Source organism: Hyperolius riggenbachi, chromosome 3 (assembly GCF_040937935.1).
Source record: "Hyperolius riggenbachi isolate aHypRig1 chromosome 3, aHypRig1.pri, whole genome shotgun sequence".
NCBI lineage: Eukaryota > Metazoa > Chordata > Amphibia > Anura > Hyperoliidae > Hyperolius > Hyperolius riggenbachi.
The window spans coordinates 73,221,307-73,239,831 of record NC_090648.1 but is presented as its reverse complement, the minus strand read 5'-3'; the positions used below and the strand labels follow the sequence as shown (position 1 = coordinate 73,239,831).

The 18,525-nt window shown below is 46.4% G+C and overlaps 1 protein-coding gene across 8 annotated transcripts in view; it reads left to right on the top strand.

Moving 5' to 3' along the window:
• Positions 1-18,525, top strand: part of PDE4A (phosphodiesterase 4A) — a 479,899-nt gene that overhangs the window by 415,391 nt on the left and 45,983 nt on the right. Inside the window, exon 1 of one of the 8 annotated variants that reach the window (XM_068274384.1) lies at positions 4,412-4,563. The exons of the other annotated variants lie outside the window; for them this stretch is intronic. The gene's annotated coding sequence lies outside the window, so the exon portion shown is untranslated. Of the gene's footprint in view, positions 1-4,411; positions 4,564-18,525 lie in introns of those variants that run through there. 8 annotated transcript variants of the gene reach the window in all.

Sequence of the window (18,525 nt, the reverse complement as noted above, 5' to 3'; positions counted from 1 at the left end):
GAGCCACATATGACTGCTGGCTGATATTGGGGGCCAGCTATGATTACTGGACAGTATTGGGGGCTACCTATGACTGCTGGCTGATATTGGGGCCCCAGCTATGATTACTGGATAATATTGGGGGCCACCTATGACTGCTGGCTGATATTGGGGGCCCAGCTATGATTACTGGACAGTATTGGGAGCCACTTATGACTGCTGGCTGATATTGGGGGTCAGCTATTATAAATGGACAGTATTGGGGGTCACCTATGATTGCTGGATGATATTGGGGGTCAGCTATGATTACTGGACAGTATTGGGGGTCAGCTATGACTGCTGGCTGATATTGGGGGTCAGCTATGATTACTGGACAATATTGGGGGCCACCTATGACTGCTGTCTAATATTTGGGCCTAGCTATGATTACTGGACAGTATTTGGAGCTGGCTGGTATTGGGTCCACCTATAACTGCTGGCAGATTTGGGGGGGGGGGGGGGGGGGTCATCTACTACTGATTGCCAATATTGAGGACCAGCAACTGGCTGATAATTGGGGGCCAGCTATGACTGCTGGCAGAAAGCCACCTATGCCTGCGGGCCAATGCAGGAATAACACTCCAATAACCCACTCTGGACTCTTAGTGTCCACCTTTAGCTACGATGTCCCGCACCACAGCATACACTAGTTGAACAGTACCTTCTATCGGACTCATGCAGCTCACAAGAATCCGCTGTGTGTAGATGTGGTCTAGAGTGGGATATCCAATTTTCAAAATTGGTCGCATTGTCGTTGGGCACGCACTTTGCGGCACTGATTTTTATCTGATTCAAATATAATAATCGAATCGGATGGTGGATCGGCCGCCAAGTCGCTGTTCACATTGCTCTGTTCGAACGCATCCGTTTGGTATGTTCTGTTGAATGGACCACAAATTTGAGTCTGCAGCAATTTTGCATTTCCACAGACCAGTTTTTACACGGATCAGTTTTCCATCCGTTGCCATGTGAACCGGGCCTTAGTAAGGCCAGGAGACGCTGTAGAACATAATTGATCCAAAAACCTGCAAAGTAATTGTTAAAATGTTTCTATTATTAGGTGGAGAAAGTCTTCACTTCCTGCTGGGTCATATTAGAATATATTGGGGCTCCTGAAAGGGGCTAGCTATGATTACTGGACAATATTAGGGGCCACCTATGACTGCTGGTTGATATTGGGGCCCAGCTATTATTACTGGACAGTGTTGGGAGCCACATGTGACTGCTGGCTGATACTGGGGGCCAGCTATGATTACTGGACAGTATTTGGGGTCACCTATGACTGCTGTCTAAAATTGGGGCCCAGCTATGATTACTGGATAATATTGGAAGCCACATATGACTGCTGGCCGATAATGGGGCCAGCTATTATTACTGGACAGTATTGGGGGCCACCTATGACTGCTGGCTGATATTGGGGCCCAGATATGATTACTGGACAGTTTTGGGAACCACATATGACTGCTGTCTAATATTGGGGGCCACTTATGATTACTGGACAATACTGGGGGCCACATATGACTGCTGGCTGATATTGGGGCCCCAGCTATGATTACTGGCTAATATTGGGGGCCACCTATGACTCCTGGCTGATATTGGGGCCCAGCTATGATTACTGGACAATATTGGGGGGCACATATGCTTCCTGATATTGGGGGCCAGCTATGATTACTGGATAATATTGGGGGCCACCTATGACTGCTGGCTAATATTGGGGCCCAGCTAGGATTACTGGCTAATATTGGGGGCCACATATGACTGCTGGCTGATATTGGGGCCCAGCTATGATTACTGGATAATATTGGGAGCCACATATGACTGCTGGCTAATATTGGGGCCCAGCTATGATTACTGGATAATATTGGGGGCCACATATGACTGCTGGCTGATATTGGGGCCCAGCTAGGATTACTGGATAATATTGGGGCCACCTATGACTGCTGGCTAATATTGGGGCCCAGCTATGATTACTGGATAATATTGGGGGCCACATATGACTGCTGGCTGATATTGGGGCCCAGCTATGATTACTGGATAATATTGGGGGCCACCTATGACTGCTGGCTAATATTGGGGCCCAGCTAGGATTACTGGATATTGGGGGCCACCTATGACTGCTGGCTGATATTGGGGCCCAGCTATGATTACTGGATAATATTGGGGGCCACATATGACTGCTGGCTGATATTGGGGCCCAGCTAGGATTACTGGATAATATTGGGGGCCACATATGACTGCTGGCTGATATTGGGGCCCAGCTAAGATTCCAGGATAATATTGGGGGCCACATATTGACTGCTGGCTGATATTGGGGCCACCTATGATTACTGGATAATATTGGGGGCCACATATGACTGCTGGCTAATATTGGGGGCCACCTATGATTACTGGACAATATTGGGGCCACCTATGACTGCTGGCTAATATTGGGGCCCAGCTATGATTACTGGATAATATTGGGGGCCACATATGACTGCTGGCTGATATTGGGGCCCAGCTATGATTACTGGATAATATTGGGGGCCACATATGACTGCTGGCTGATATTGGGGCACAGCTATGATTACCTGACAATATTGGGGGCCACCTATGACTGCTAGCTGATATTGGGGCCCAGCTATGATGACTGGATAATATTGGGGGCCACATATGACTGCTGGCTGATATTGGGGGCCAGCTATGATTACTGGATAATATTGGGGGCCACATATTGACTGCTGGCTAATATTTGGGGCCACCTATGATTACTGGACCATATTGGGGCCACCTATGACTGCTAGCTGATATTGGGGCTTGGGGAAGTCCCAGGTAAGTGAAACTTTTTTATTTTAGTACAATTAAGTTTCCCTTTAACTCTGTGCCCGCTATGCAATGCCGCAATTCGGATGACCGCTAGTCCCCGGCGCTTGGGATGCTGTTGGACGACAAAATATACTGTGGTTGCCACAAATCAGGTGCTTCCTGGCTTCAAAATGTAACTTCCTTGCCGCATATCAGAGCCATTATAAAAGCTGCGATTTTGTGGCAAAGTAGGTAAGTAGTGGGCACCGCCATGCGCCCAAATTTCCTTTCTTTGTCCCAAATCGCAGCTTTTACAATAGGCGCTTATGGCGGCACCATTTTTCCATAAGGAATCCTGCACCCCTTTTACCTGATTCGGTGAGAATTACTGTTTCCTCCGCAAATGTTTCTCCTTCTTCCATTTCTTTGTGTAGTGCTGATTTGTAGCTGAAACAAGTGATGATTATTATCATTATTTATTGTATTGGTAAGGTGACAACACGTCATGCTTCGCTGGTCAATAAATAGGGATACATACAATGTTAACAAGGGGTGTGTCAGACAAGGAGGTAGCACCAGGTTACACTTACAAATGGTATAAGATACTTGACATGCAATTTGGGAGCTGATTACAGAGATCCACCAATTCAAGTACAAGTTAGACCCCCCGCACACTGCAAATTTAATTTGCGATTCCGATTTTTGTTTCTGATTTGTGATTCCGATTTTCCCTGGATGCTATCAAAACGAAGAAAAACGCAGAAAAAATGCAGCATGCAGTACCAAATGAAAATCGGAATTGCATGTAAAATCGCCCTTAGCAGTGGCATAGCATTAGGGGATGCAGAGGTTGCGACCGCACCGGGGCCAGAAGGGCCCACTACGGTGCCCTCCTTCATCCATCTTATTAGCTTTTTATTGGTGCTATGCTGATAATGAACACCCGAATATGTGCATCGAATAGTAGTAATCCTTAAAGTGGATCTCCATCCTAAAATACAAAATCCTGTAGTGCTACTGTAATGAAAAGTTATATTTACCTGCGGTCACTTGTCCCGAAGACCCTACATCTCTCCACTTCCTGCGCCTGGCCTCGCCTCCCCTACTGCAGTAAATAGCTTGGCGTTTTTTGGGGGGGAGGAGAGAGGGGTGGCAGGGCCAGGCGCCGGAAATGAAGAGATGTGGTGGTCTTCGGGCGGCTTTTTGGGACAGGACACCGCAGGTAAATATAACTGTCAAACTGGTCCTTCTAGGGCCAAGGTCCTCACACATTTTTAGTACAGCTCAAATTAATTGATGGGTCTCAATCAGGAAAGGTGTGGTCTGTCTGGTAGACCACGTTCCTCTCTTTCTTAGTCCACTGGCATGGATCTGGCCCTCCAGGCCTACACCTGTGATCTAAAGTAATATGGCTGGCTGATCTCTGATGTACTTTCCAAATATGAGGCCCTGTGCTGAAGTTTTATCTAACAAAACAGTTGTACTAGGCTAATTAAAGACTGGTACCCACTAATCCTGTCACCATGACACATGACTAGAGATGGAGATAAGTCAGCCAATGGGAGCAGCTCAGTGAGGCAGGAAGAGGCGGGCACAAAGAAAAATAACATTGATCCCAACGGCAACCTGTATAATGTTTGCTCAGGTTCCTCAGGCTTGCTTTACTTCTTAGCATTTGGATACAGCAAGTTGATTTAAAGTCTGCGGAAATGCATTTTCCTAGACCATGACTATTCACTTTTACATGGAGTGAAATACAAACAGGTAAAGAGAACTCGAGCCGGGTAAATAACTTAAAAAAACCAAAAAACATACTACCTGATCTGGGGGAGGGGGGCTACCTGATCGTCCATTACCTTCTGTGCCAAATTCTCCTATAGTTTTGTTAATCTTTAAAAACAAATGCCTGCAACTCTGTGGTCACGACGCTACAGCTTGCCTCTCTGCTTCTCATCACAGGGCAGAAAGGCAGGCAGGATAGAGGCAGGGAAGGGGCAAGATAAAGGCGGGGTAGAAGCGCTGATGGGTGGAGAAGGGGCGTTTTGCAGGAGTTGCTCTCTGCAAGGCATGCCCCTTCCCCAATGGTCTACCGCCAAGCTGTTGTCTGTAGCTTTTGGGATGGAGGGGCAGCGAAGCAGGGGGGGCAGGAAGCGGTGCAGAGAGGACGCAGAGGCCATGTCATTAAGCAAAGAACATGCCTAGGTGTCCCATTTGTATTGAAAAAAGAACTCTTCGTACATTTCGGAGGGGTCTAGCTCTGGAACGGCGGGGTAGAGGGAGGAGGATGAAGCCCCTGGATTATCTGGATGATTTCCTCTCCTGAGTTAAGTACCCATTTGGGGCACTATTTTCACATCAGGTACACTTTAAGCTACCCATGCATGACTCGGTCATACATTTGTAAAATGTATTTAATCTGCTGTTAATTAAAGGTAATGGAGGAGTTATTGAGCTAATGAGAGTGTGGTTGTTGCAGTAACGTGAGGGGGAAGTTTACGTCCAGAAGTCTCTGATCTCTGCAGGGCTGGCGTTACAGGCAAGGAACAACATGGCTGGCCTTAGTCTTGCCTGTGATCACACGGGGCACCCTTCTGACACCCTCTGCAGGATATTCTCTCCTCATTTCAGATCATTCATACTTTATGAGACAATGTTATAAAGACTCTGCTTTTCTAGTGAATACAGCTTTCATCATCCAGCTCAAATTGTAAAGTCTGGAATGTTTAAGGAAGTATGTTAGATGGTGGAATCATTGTTCAAAGACGCTGCCAGTCCCCTTTACAATCCATTATTGAAACCCCCATGCACTGAGAAAATTCTGTGCAAATGGGGGATAATGGTCGATTGACCATCCATTTATTTCCTGGATTCAGGGGCGTAACTAGAAATCACTAAGCCCCCCTGTAAAACTTTGGATGTCTTCCCTCAGAAAACACATACACAAAAACGACAGATGAGTGTGCTCTCAGCCTCAGCTTATTACACTCATTCTGTCCATCTCTGATGGAGCAGAACTTGCTCTGCAGACTTCTCCAGCATCACTACAGTACACAGCACTTGGGGAGGGGTAGAGAGGTTGGGGGCTGGGCGCTGTACACAAAACCCTGCTGAACACTGAATAGGGACTGTCTACAACGTTGTATGATTCATTATCAGTGGCTGAGCAGATTCAGTCATGCGAACAATTGTGCAGAGAGCAGAAAGTTCCTTCTCTCCTTGCCCTTAGTCATGTGTCTCCTAGGACGGGCCCCTTGTGGCTTCTGGGCCCCCCTGCGGCTGTGTCTTTTGCAGGGTTTATTGTTACACCCCTGCCTAGATTGAAGGTATATAGTGGCAACATTTTATACAGCACTTTGCAGAGACTTTAAGGCCAGTTTTACACCACAATAGGTGTAGCTCATTAATCAAGCAACACCTGAGGATCTCCTTCATTTTCTTTGCTTGAGAAGTTGGAAGAGTATTCAGTGGCCAGACCCTGTGTTGCTGAGTTTTGCTCCGTACTCTGTAAGTGCTCTGTGTTCTTGTACCGACTATGCTTTTTGATTATCTGGTTTGACCTGCTATTTGTATTTGCCTGTAGTGTAGGTGTTTGAATTTGATTCGGAACACTTTAATACTCCTGACTGCTGCTGTTCAGCACCAAAGAACTGGACAGGGTCAGCAGGAGTTCACTGTCTTATATGACTCGCAAGTCCGTGAACTCCTTCTGACCCTGTCCGCATTTTCGGTGCTGTACAGCGGCAGTCGGGAGTATTTGGGTGTTCCGAATCGGCTGTGCCAAATTCGAATACCAACACTATTTGCTTGCTGACTTGGTATTGCGTTTTCTCTATATCCGTATATATCGTATTTGTTTTTCTAGTTAGGGTGCAGTGTTTCTGGGTTATGATTTATTGTGGTGTCCTGTGGTTATTGTTGCTTGAAGCTACATTTTCATCTTGTATATAAATGCACTTTTCAGAATAAAATATTTTAATGGTATTTTGGTGTTTGGTCTTCAGTATTTACTGCAACGGGTGGTCAGGTGGTCATCTGCTAGCTGCCTGTGCATCCTTATAACACACTGGTACTTAACCCCAGTGTCTATATTGGTGCAAAGTCCAGGGTATGATACTACTGGGGACCTTCTCAGACTTTTACACACAATATTGGGGCTCAGTATTGCTCAGTTTTGTGGAACTATGTTGAGCAGGGATAGTACAAAGCTTAGTAGCTAATCCCAGAAGAACCGTGTAACTGGGAAAACAATAGGGAAAATACCAGGAGCCAATAGTGCGACCTACAATAAACACCTTAAGCAGTAGCAAGAGTAGTGTTTTACTCACACTTTATTGGTTACTAACGATTGCAACCAATTTTATAGCCAACGGAAGAAACCCACTTTCTGGGTCACTCTCCAGCTCAGTAGAAAACTCCTCGATAATTGAAGAAAGGCAGGGCAATTCTCAAAACGGGGAGAAAACTAAAATACAACCTTCGGCATGTACAAGGTCACGCACGGGTCATCAGGTCAAAGGGTAAAGATGCTCCCAGGGGTGATGAAGAGAAGACATGGGAGGCTGGAGGAGGTGCACTGGCACATAGGTGAACTGCACCACATCCACACTCACCATGGGCCCAGCAGGTGGCATCCTGAAATATATTGGAAATCGGTGTGCAATGTGTGGGCAGCTAATAGATCCCTCTCTGAACAGATTCTATGAATGAGCTGCCCTTCACCCCTCATGTCAGCTCATTGGCCTATTCCAGCCCTTCTCTGATAGCCTCTGTAGCCCCCAGCCCTGATATATGAATCCCAGGGATCATTGCATACCCTTCCAATGTGGGAGTGCTATGGTGCTAGAAGTACAAAAGTGGTAGAATAATGAGAAATGGCTTTGGCCAATGAGACTTTATTAAACATTATTCATCAGGCAGTGGAGTCTGGTCTCCTAGAAAATGGCTGCTTGTTGAAATAATGAGCAGAGCTGCAGACATATGCCTCGGTGTGCAGCTCAGAGCTCTAGTATGCAGGAGCCTCTAGCTGTGCTGTGTATTTATAACATCCGACAGTCGTGCAGCTGAATCCATGCATGACTCACTCTGACACGCTAACCTTCTCTTATTCTGCTGCTATCTCCAACAGCTCCACAGTATTGTGAGTGGTGGGCATTCACAGGAAAATGCTGGCACAGGGAGATGTCAGACCCTGGTGCCTGCAGATTGTAAGGAGCACAGCACAATATATTAAAGAATAAGGTGACAAAAGCAGTGGAGGGTTGTTCCTAACAGCGGGTCAGATTTCTGCACTTATATTTCCACTGTTGGTCAGAAAATGAAGCCATGGCTTTGAAAAGTTTGCTAGTCATTCCTCTCTGATTTAAAATACAGGTAGTCCCACTTAACAAACAAGATAAAGACTGTAGGTTCATTCTTAACTTGAATCCGTTCTGAAGTTTGGATATTGTGCTATCTCTGTCCCCTGTTCCTTCAGTGTCCCCCTCTGTGCCACCTCTTCCCCCTCCCCCCCACACTGTCACCTCCCCCCCCTCCACCCACCGTTACCTCTGTTATCTCTGTCCCCTGTTCCTTCAGTGTCCCCCTCTGTGCCACCTCTGCCCCCTCCCCCCACACTGTGTCACCTCCCCCCCCCGCCCACCGTTACCTCTGTTATCTCTGTTCCCCTTGGCCTTCAGTGTCCCCCTCTGTGCCACCTCTGCCCCCTCCCCCCACACTGTGTCACCCCCCCCCCCCACCGTGTTACCTCTGTCACCTCTGTTCCCCTTGGCCTTCAGTGTCTTCCTCTGTGCCACCTTTGCCCCCCTCCTCACTTTGTCACCTCTGTCCCCTTAGTGTCACCTCTGTCCCCCAGTCCCTCAATGTACCCCTCTATGCCACCTCTGTCCCTCCATTGTGTCACCTCTGTCCCCAGTCCCTCAATGTACAGCTCTATGCCACCTCTGCCCAGCATTGTGTCACCTCTGTCCCTCGTTTCCTCAGTGTTCCCCTCTATGCCACCTCTGCCCCACAGTGTGTCACCTCTGTCCCTTGTTCCCTTAGTGTCCCCCTCTGTGCCACCTCTGCCCCGCAGTGTGTCGCCTCTGTCCCCTGTTCCCTCAGTGTCCCCCTCTGTGCCACCTCTGGCCCGCATTGTGTCACCTCAGGTATTTTTTTACATGATTTTTGACTTTTTCCCCATAGAGTAAAATTTGCCATTTTCGGCCATTCATATCGTTGGGGTTTTCGTAAGTCGAGGATTACCTGTACATACTTTTTAGTAGTCTCTTTGGTGCAGTACTAAATGACCACTAGATGATCCACTAGATGATCCACTGCTGACAATAGTGTTTTGCTTGTTTCAGTTCTGGAGCTCCTCAGAAGGCAGAGCTGTTTCTGAGCTGGAACTGCCTTTAGATGGTATAGTCATCCATCCCTTATGGGGATAATGGGGGGTGACCAGTTTTGAGGAGCAAGGTCTTGTTAGGTTGTTTTGAAGAGGTAGCTGCGATCTGGCTCCTGCTCTGCCCAGTTAGTGGATGTCCTGCATATGGAGTAATACAGTGGAATGCGAAAGTTTGGGCAACCATGTTAATTGTCATGATTTTCCTGTATAAATCATTGGTTGTTACGATAAAAAATATCAGTTAAATATATCATATAGGAGACACACACAGTGATATTTGAGAAGTGAAATGAAGTTTATTGGATTTACAGAAAGTGTGCAATAATTGTTTAAACTATATTAAGCAGGTGCATAAATTTGGGCACCACAAAAAATAAATGAAATCAATATTTAGTAGATTCTCCTTTTGCAGAAATTACAGCCGCTAAACGCTTCCTGTAGGTGCCAATGAGAGTCTGGATTCTGGTTGAAGGTATTTTGGACCATTCCTCTTTACAAAACATCTCTAGTTCAAGCAGTGGCTGGATAGTGTAATGGTTAACGGCTCTGCCTCTGACACAGGAGACCTGGGTTCAAATCTTGGCTCTGCCTGTTCAGTAAACCAGCACCTATTTCAGTAAGGAGCAAGTCTCCTTAACACTGCTACTGCCTACTGAGTGCGCTCTAGTGGCTGCCTCGCAAGCGCTTTGAGTCCGACAGGAGAAAGGCGCTATACAAATACTGCAATTATTATTATTATTATTCAAGTTCTCTTTAACTCACACCACAGATTTTCAATCATATTCAGATCTAGAGACTGAGATGGCCATTCCAGAATGTTGTACTTGTTCCTCTGCATGAATGCCTTAGTAGATTTTGAGCAATGTTTAGGGTCGTTGTCTTGTTGAAAGATCCAGCCCTGGCACAGCATTGTCACTGATTCCTGGACATTGGTCTCCAGAATCTGCTGATAGTGAGTGGAATCCATGTGTCCCTCAACTTTGACAAGATTCCCAGTCCCTGCACTGGCCACACAGCCCCACAGCATGATGGATCCCACCACCATATTTTAGTGTAGGTAGCAGGTGTTTTTCTTGGAATGCTGTGTTCTTTTTCCTCCATGCATAACGCCCCTTGTGATGCCCAAATAACTCAATTTTAGTTTCATTAGTCCACAGCACCTTATTCCAAAATGAAGCTGGCTTGTCCAAATGTGCTTTAGCATACCTCAATCGGCTCTGTTTGTGCTGTGGGCAGAGAAAAGGCTTCCTCTGCATCACTCTCACATACAGCATCTCTTTGTGTAAAGTGTGCCAAATAGTTGAACGATGCACAGTGATTCCATCTGCAACAAGATGATGTTATAGGTCTTTGGTGCTGGTCTGTAGGTTGACTCTGACTGTTCTCACCATTCATTGCTTCTGTCTATCTGAGATTTTTCTTGGTCTGCCACTTTGAGCCTTAACTTGAACTGAGCCTGTGGTCTTCCATTTCCTCAATATGTTCCTAACTGTGGAAACAGACAGCTGAAATCTCTGAGAGAGCTTTCTGTATCCTTCCCCTAAACTATGATGGTGAACAATCTTTTGTCTTCAGGTCATTTAAGAGTTGTATTGAGATCCCCATGTTGCTACTCTTCAGAGAAAATATAAAAAAAAGAGAAACTTACAGTTGACCCCCTTAATATTCTTTTTCATAATTGGATTCAGGGCCGGTTTTTCCACCGTGCGGGCTGGGCGAGCGCAGACTGGCAGGACAGGAAGTGGGGCGCCGGCAGGAAGACACTGACCGCAGGTGATGCGCGGTGCAGGCGAAGGAAAGTACGCCAGCGCGATCACCATCCTTCCCACACTCCTGGCTCCTGGGCGTCCTGCAGCATTCTCCTTCCGCTCTGACGTCACCGCGTGATGAGTCACTTGACGTCTGTAGCGGTATTGCAGGAGAGGAAGAGCGCCGTGGAGTCCTGGCTGTCTTCACGCCACGGCGATGCGTCTGTCTGTGTTCCCCTGCCTGGTGACCCGCCCTGTGTGCTTTCCCCCCTGGTTCGGCGCCTCTTCAGCAGGTGGTCACAGACACTGCTGCTGTGCTGTCCCCTCTGCCTCTGTCCTCCGCACCGATGTGTCCGCTATCAGGGAGGGGGGAGGAGGGGGGTCGCTCTCTGCCCTGCAGTATGTATTATTTCAATAAATAATGAATTTGTGTGCAACTCCCTGATCTGGCTGAGGCATCAGGGCAGGGCCCTGGGGTGCTAGGGTGGCTGCCACAACTACTTTGGGGGGGCGGGGGAGGGGTGGTGGTTTCTCTGGCTGAGGGTTGTTGGAGGGTCTGCAAGTGCCACTTGGGGGTGGCTCTCTAGTTAAGAAAGGTTTGTTCGCCTGTCAGTACCACTGTAACCTGCACTGAGTGGGGGTCTGGCTGAGGGGCCCTGTGGTGATATTGTAACTACCACCGGAGACCCCCTCAGTCAGAGACTAAGTCGTGGTTACAGACAGTGGCACTGACAGGCAAACCATGCCCGTTTCTAGGGCCGTGCCTCCGCCCTGAGCGCTGTAGGGAGGGGGGGGCGCTGTAATGGAGGGGAGAGCCGGAGCCACGGGGAGGGCAGTCCGACCTCTCCCTTCCTTCCTCTCCCGGGCCGCCCTCCGTGCTCCCCCCTCGGAGTGCAGAGTGAACGCGCAGGGAAGCGCTGTACACAACATACCTCCCTGTTCCAATCGCTGCTCTCTCGCCGCCAGTCTCCTCTCTGCATACATTCTGATACACACGCTGCTTCCTGTTTAGCCGGAAGCAGCGTGTGTATCAGCGTGTATGCAGAGAGGAAAAGACCGTCGGCGAGAGAGCAGCGATTGGAACGCAGGGAGGGGAGTTGTATACAGCGCTTCCTGCTCACTCTGCATCTGAGGGGGGAGCACGGAGGGCGGCCGGGAAAGGGGAGGGAGGGAGAGGTCGGGCTGCCCTCCCCGTGGCTCCCCCCTCCATTATGGGGGCAGCTAACTATCTAACCTATACTGGGGGGCACCTACCTAATCTAACCTATACTGGGAGGCACCTACCTAATCTAACCTATACTGGGGGGCACCTACCTAATCTAACCCATACTGGGGGGCAGCTACCTATCTAACCAATACTGGGGGGCAGCTACCTATCTAACCTATACTGGGGGGCAGCTACCTATCTAACCTATACTGGGGCCACTTACTTATCTAACCTGTATTGGGGGCACCTATCTACCTACCTAGCCTATACAGGTGGCAATTGTACTGGCTACCTATATTGGAGGCACCTACCTAACTAACCTATACTGAGGGCACCTTCGTATCTAACCTATGCTGGGGGCAACCATTCTGGCTACCTATATTAGAGGCACCCACCTAGCTAACCTTTACTGGGGCACCTACCTATCTAACTTATACCGGGGGTGCCTGCCTATCTAACCTATACTGGGGGCACCTATACTGGCTACCTATACTGGAGGCACCTACCTGGCTAACCTATACCGGGGGCAACTATACTGGCTCACCTATAGCTGGCTACCTATACTGGGATACCTATTGTTGGCTACCTATACTGAGTGCAACTAGACCTGGTTAACCTATACTGCGGGCACCTACACCTTGCTCCGAGGGGGGGGGTCGCAATTTTTACACCTTCGCCCTGGGTGCATTTTCGCCTAGAAACTGCTCTGATTGGATTCACCTGTGTATGTAGGTCAGGAGTCACTGAGCTTACCAAGCCAATTTGAGTTCCAATAATTAGTTCTTAAGGTTTTGGAATCAATAAAATGACAACAAATTTATGCACCTGCCTAATTTTATTTAAACCATTATTGCGCATACATTTAAGTGACGTTTTTTATATTTGTATGTATTTTATATATACTGTATATATAGTATTATTATTTAGTACATATATAGTGCCAACATCTTACGCAGCGCTGTACAGAGTATATTGTGTTCTCAGTTAACTGTCCCTCAGAGGGGCTCACAATCTAATTCCTACCATAGTCTTGTGTCTATGTATGTATCGTGTAGTGTATGTATCGTAGTCTAGGGCCAATGTAGGGGTAAGTTAATTAACACTTTTTGGACCACTGTAGCCCCTTGCACACTCCAATGAGTTCTGGGTCACCATGAGCTTGCTGGTTAGTCTGTACCTCTCGGCGTTTCAAGTCCTACCCCATAGAGCCAAATTAATCCATGCCATGCACTGATGAGGATCAACCAAATTCGAAACAGTCTGTATGCATGTGTGATTATTATGGCTCTGTACAAATTAACAAGCTGACACATCACTGCATGCCAGCGGTTCTGGAGGTGTGTTTAGCTTCTAAGGACAACAATGGTTAATTTGCATATATTCAGCAGTGATGCACTGGGAGACATCTCAAGCTCACTCCAACCTGAATTATCACAAATTCTTTCTGTTTTAAGAAAGCAAACTTTTGTTTTCCATGCATTTTAGTAAGAGGGCTTTTTGGACCATTGTAGCCACTCACACACTCCAATGAGTTCTGGTTCACCGTGAGCTTGCTGGTTAGTATGTATCTCTGGGATGTGGAAGGAAACCAGAGGAAACCCATGCAGACACGGGGAGAACATACAAACTCCTTGCAGATATTGACCTGGCTGTGAGTGTGTCCCTACCGAATAATAATTTGCCTGAGTACGTGCGTCTGTGTCAGCCTCCAAATGAGCAGGTACTGCACATTTTAGCACCTGTTTTTGAAGCAAGCCTTGTGTGTGTGGGCATGGCCTGGGCACAAGAGAACAGAATAAAAGTGTGCATGGGAACACAATACAATCCCCATTCATTTTGGATGCCAAGAATCTCTCTTTTTTTTTTTTTTTTTTTTACTTTTTACCTTTGCCACCCACTACCCCGTCCACATCAAACGTCTGCCTGTCTCCACCACTTCTCTATTGAGTTTTTATCCGTCCTCCTCGCCCGCCATCCAGTCTTACATTTTTCTATGTAAATTCAGGGCTGTGTAACACATCTTCAGCTCCAGCTGCAGGACAATCTAATGAGGAGTGCTGAGTGGAGCCAAGTTCTGGTTCTGCTGATGGGTTATTACATTTACATGGCTCACAGTGATCCAGTGACACAACCTTGTGGAATGTAGACTCCGCTGTGGCGAGCCAGTCTGCACGGAATACACTTTCCCATGTCTGAACATCTGTGTGTTTGATGTCTGTGAGGGGGATTCCGGTCTTCTCACTTCCGGTACTGGCTGACTATGTCGCCGTGACAGTGACACAAGTATAATGATGAAGGCAATTCAAATAGTAGTAGTAGCAGGTTGGCACTACAATGTATAGTGAGAGGATTACCCAGGCAGGGGTGGCTTAAAGGATACCCGAGGTGACATGTGACATGATGAGATAGACATGTGTATGTACAGTGCCAAGCACACAAATAACTATGCAGTGTTCCTTTTTTTCTTTCTCTACCTGAAAGAGTTAAATATCAGGTATGTAAGTGGCTGACTCAGTCCTGACTCAGACAGGAAGTGACTACAGTGTGACCCTCACTGATAAGAAATTCCAACTATAAATACTTTCCTAGCAGAAAATGGCTTCTGAGAGCAGGAACGAGATAAAAAAGGGTCAATGGTTTATACATTTTAGCTCTGGCACACGTCAATGAATGTGTCATTGAGCAAAAAACAATAAAACAGTTAAAACTTAAAATGTAGATTTAAATATAAAAAAAACTATGGAATATCTTAAAAAGTAATTTTTAGGAGAAGAAAGATAGATACAATCGTTTATTTCATTAGTTTATTTTCGCCTCGGGTGTCCTTTAAACGTGCTTCCTCTCTTGGTTGGTGCACATAGCGTGCTCTAGTGTTCGTAGTACTGCAACATGTCAAAAAGAGTAGAAGATGCTGGTACTGCTACAAAACGCTGCCTTTATTCAGAACTTGCTGTTACTTCATGAGTGCAAATATGCAATGTCCATAAACTGGATAAATATGCACATACCGGTGGGTGGAGAGCTGGCCCAACTGGTGGCGGTGGCTGCTGGGTACAAATGCCTGACAGCCATTTTGTGCACTGCTGCGCTTCTATGGAGGCAGCCTGCGTAATCTAAAACCTTTCAGATCGCTCAGATTTTAACTGCTTACTTTTTCCGCTGTAGTGGTCCTTTAATAAATCCAGGGTTTGTGATCTCGGGCTCAGGATCACTTTAGCCACACATGCAGCATTCCACAGTAAGAACGTCAGTAACAGCAGTCAGACATGGTGGAGGTAGTGAGATGGCAGTTGGATGCTTTGCTGCCTTGGGGACCTGTAAAGTTCATTTGAGGAACATTGAGTTCTGCACTGTACAAAAATTTCTCAAAGCAGAGAATTATTTAATTTTAGAGAATTAACTAATGCTAAAATGTATAATTATCCGCAGTTCTCAATTTAAAAAAGAGAATACAAAGAGTTCTGCTACAGTCTCATGCATCAGTTCTTCTTGGGATGGAAGCATAGCCATAGCCACACCCTCCACCTTCTCCACTTTCTACAGCAGCCAGCCAATGCAAAAGCTGGAATACCGTCAAAAATGGGCGTGTCTACAGATGCTGCAGTGGGACATTCATACTAGGAAGTACTGCTATAAAGCAGTGATAAGATCTATAGGGGACATTTACTTTTTCACAGGGGTGACATTGACGTTGTTGTTTTGTTGTTGTTGTTAATTTGTGACGTTTTGGTTTTGTGTTGTCTGAGGCTAGACATACCTCCTAACTTTTTGAGATGAGAAAGGGGGACACTTAAGCCACACCCCTGATCACTCCCCCGACACACCCCTAGTCATGAATACCATAAAGATTTCATAAGAAAATGTTGTTGGTTTATAACTCAAACGACACTGGTCCTTTCTATCCTGGTTTATTTTCCTTCATATTAACATTTGAAAATTAGTAATATATCAATTTAAAGCATGGGAATAAAGTTTAGAGTCAATCAAACGCATTTTTCAGTTGATAAATATATATATTTACATAGAAAGAGGAACAAATGAGGAGGAAAGAGGGACAGATGGACAAGGTTCCCAAAGAGGGACTGTCCCTCCAAACGAGGGACAATTGGGAGCTATGGCCTAGATTCGCACACGGTGGGGTTCGATTTGCACACCGCAGAAGAGCCTACCGCAGCGCATCATTGCATGCAGATTTACCCCTGCGGTAGATAGTGCAGACAGCGAAATCTGCATGCCCTCAAAATTGGACCCAAGTGACGTCAGATGTCACTTGTGTCTGTCCCCAAGTCATGCGCACACTTCCAGTCAGGAAGTGCATCACGTGATGTAATTGATAGAGATCACTGACAAAATGTGCAGCATCATGATGCAGATAAAAGCATTAACAAGGAACTCCAGTGAAAATAACGTAATGAACAAAAGCGCTTAATTTTTACAATAATTTTGTATAAATGATTGTCAGTGTTTGCCCATTGTAAAATCTTTCCTCTCCCTGATTTACATTCTGACATGTATCACATGGTGACATTTTCACTGCTGGCAGGTGATGTCAGTGGAAGTAGCTGCTGCTTGCTTTTTTGGCAGCTTGAAACAGCTGTTATTTCCCACAAGGCAACAAGGCTTCCACAGTTCTCAGATTTTCTGTGCAGAAAACATGCAAGAAAACAGTCAAGTGTGTCCCCTACCTTGATTGTAGATCGTTACGTGAAAGATGTTCAATGATGAGTTAAGCCAGGGAGGGGACAAGTATTTTCTCACATCAGTGTCCCTGTTCAATGTGGCATGATGATTATTGGTATGTATGTTCTCTGTATTATTACAGAATGTAGTGTGGTCAGGTGATTATCAGTACTGTATATAGATATGTAGTATCAATATAGAGTGTGCTGTATGTACGTCAGTGTAATTTCAGAAGTAGAAGTGGTGGTAAATGACGCATGGTGCTTGACCTGCGTACCCTGCGCTGCCACCTGCTGTACATCCTGCAGACGTGCAGCACATGATAGGATTCTATACAGGAGGAGGATCGAAGGGGAACATGATAGTCATGCAAGATAGTCCAAGGGGAAATGTGGAAGAGGAGAGCAGATTCTGAGAAATAATAGGAAGCTCTGGGGGAATTGGGGGAGGTAAACTGAGGACCAAGAGATAAGAGAGTCAGAGCATAAAGAGGAAGAGAGAGAGACGAGTAGGAGGGGGAGATTTGGACCTGAACTCTTGTACAGGACAGAAGGAAACCGTAGAGAAATGCTTCCTGTATGTATTTAGAGAGTTGGCCTGTCTAATTCTCCCTCATCTGCGACTAATCACAGGTATAATTAGATCTCTCAACTGTGTCAGCTAGCTGTCTTGGCAGAGCAGCTAATTTGTAAACACAGGATGTTAACACTATGTCAGCTTCCATGAAAGCAGGAAGCAGACGTACTGCAGATTTATTGCAGGATTTGTATCAGTTATAACAAAGAAATGTTTTTCTTTAAACGTTATTATGCGGTTGCTTATCTTTAAGAGCTGAGAGGAAGTGCTAGAGACAGCACGGACTGAGGCACGGTTCCTGAGACAATCCACAGTGCCTGCGGTAGCACAGACTGATACCCCACACACCCGAAAGCTTTGATACAGGAAATAATTAGATGCAACACTGAAGGCAAAAGCCCTACAAGTATCGAATTATGTCAGTAAATAACAACAAATGGGTGATACACACTCAGGGCCCAGTCACACCTGAAAGTTTCAGAGCGTTAGCCCTTAGCGCTACCGTTTTGCGTGGATGATTTTACCGCGATTAGCGCCGTAAAATTACCAGGGCTGTGGAGTTGGAGTCGGGGCAATTTTTGGCACCCGGAGTTGGAGTCGGAGTCGTTGATTTCATAAACTGAGGAGTCGGGAGTCGGATGATTTGGGTACAAAATCCACAGCCCTGTTAAATTTTAGACTAAGGAGTCGGAGCCATTTAGGGTACTCGGAGTCGGAGTTGTGCTTTCATAAACTGAGGAGTCTGATTTTTGTAGCGACTCCACAGCCCTGAAAATTACTGTACACTGTGATTCCCGGCGATTGTGTTTAGTGCTTTGATAAGCACTGAATCACGATCACTCCAGAGTTGAAAGAAAATGCTGCAGGAAACACGTTTTGCGATTGCCGTTAATTGCGAAACGCTGTAGATCAGAGGCAATCGCAGCAGTGAGACCACTGCCATATGGTTATAACTGCGCTAGTGCTTCGGCAATTAGCGGGATTCACCTGCTAATCGTCCTTAATGAGTTTTGAGTTGCCACTGGTTGTGGTCTCAATAAAACCATAGAGGTTGAGAGCAGTTCCTTGCTTGCCCCCCCCACACCAGTCTAGTATATAGAAAAAGGTGGGGTGCAGCTAGCCATCTCAATCAG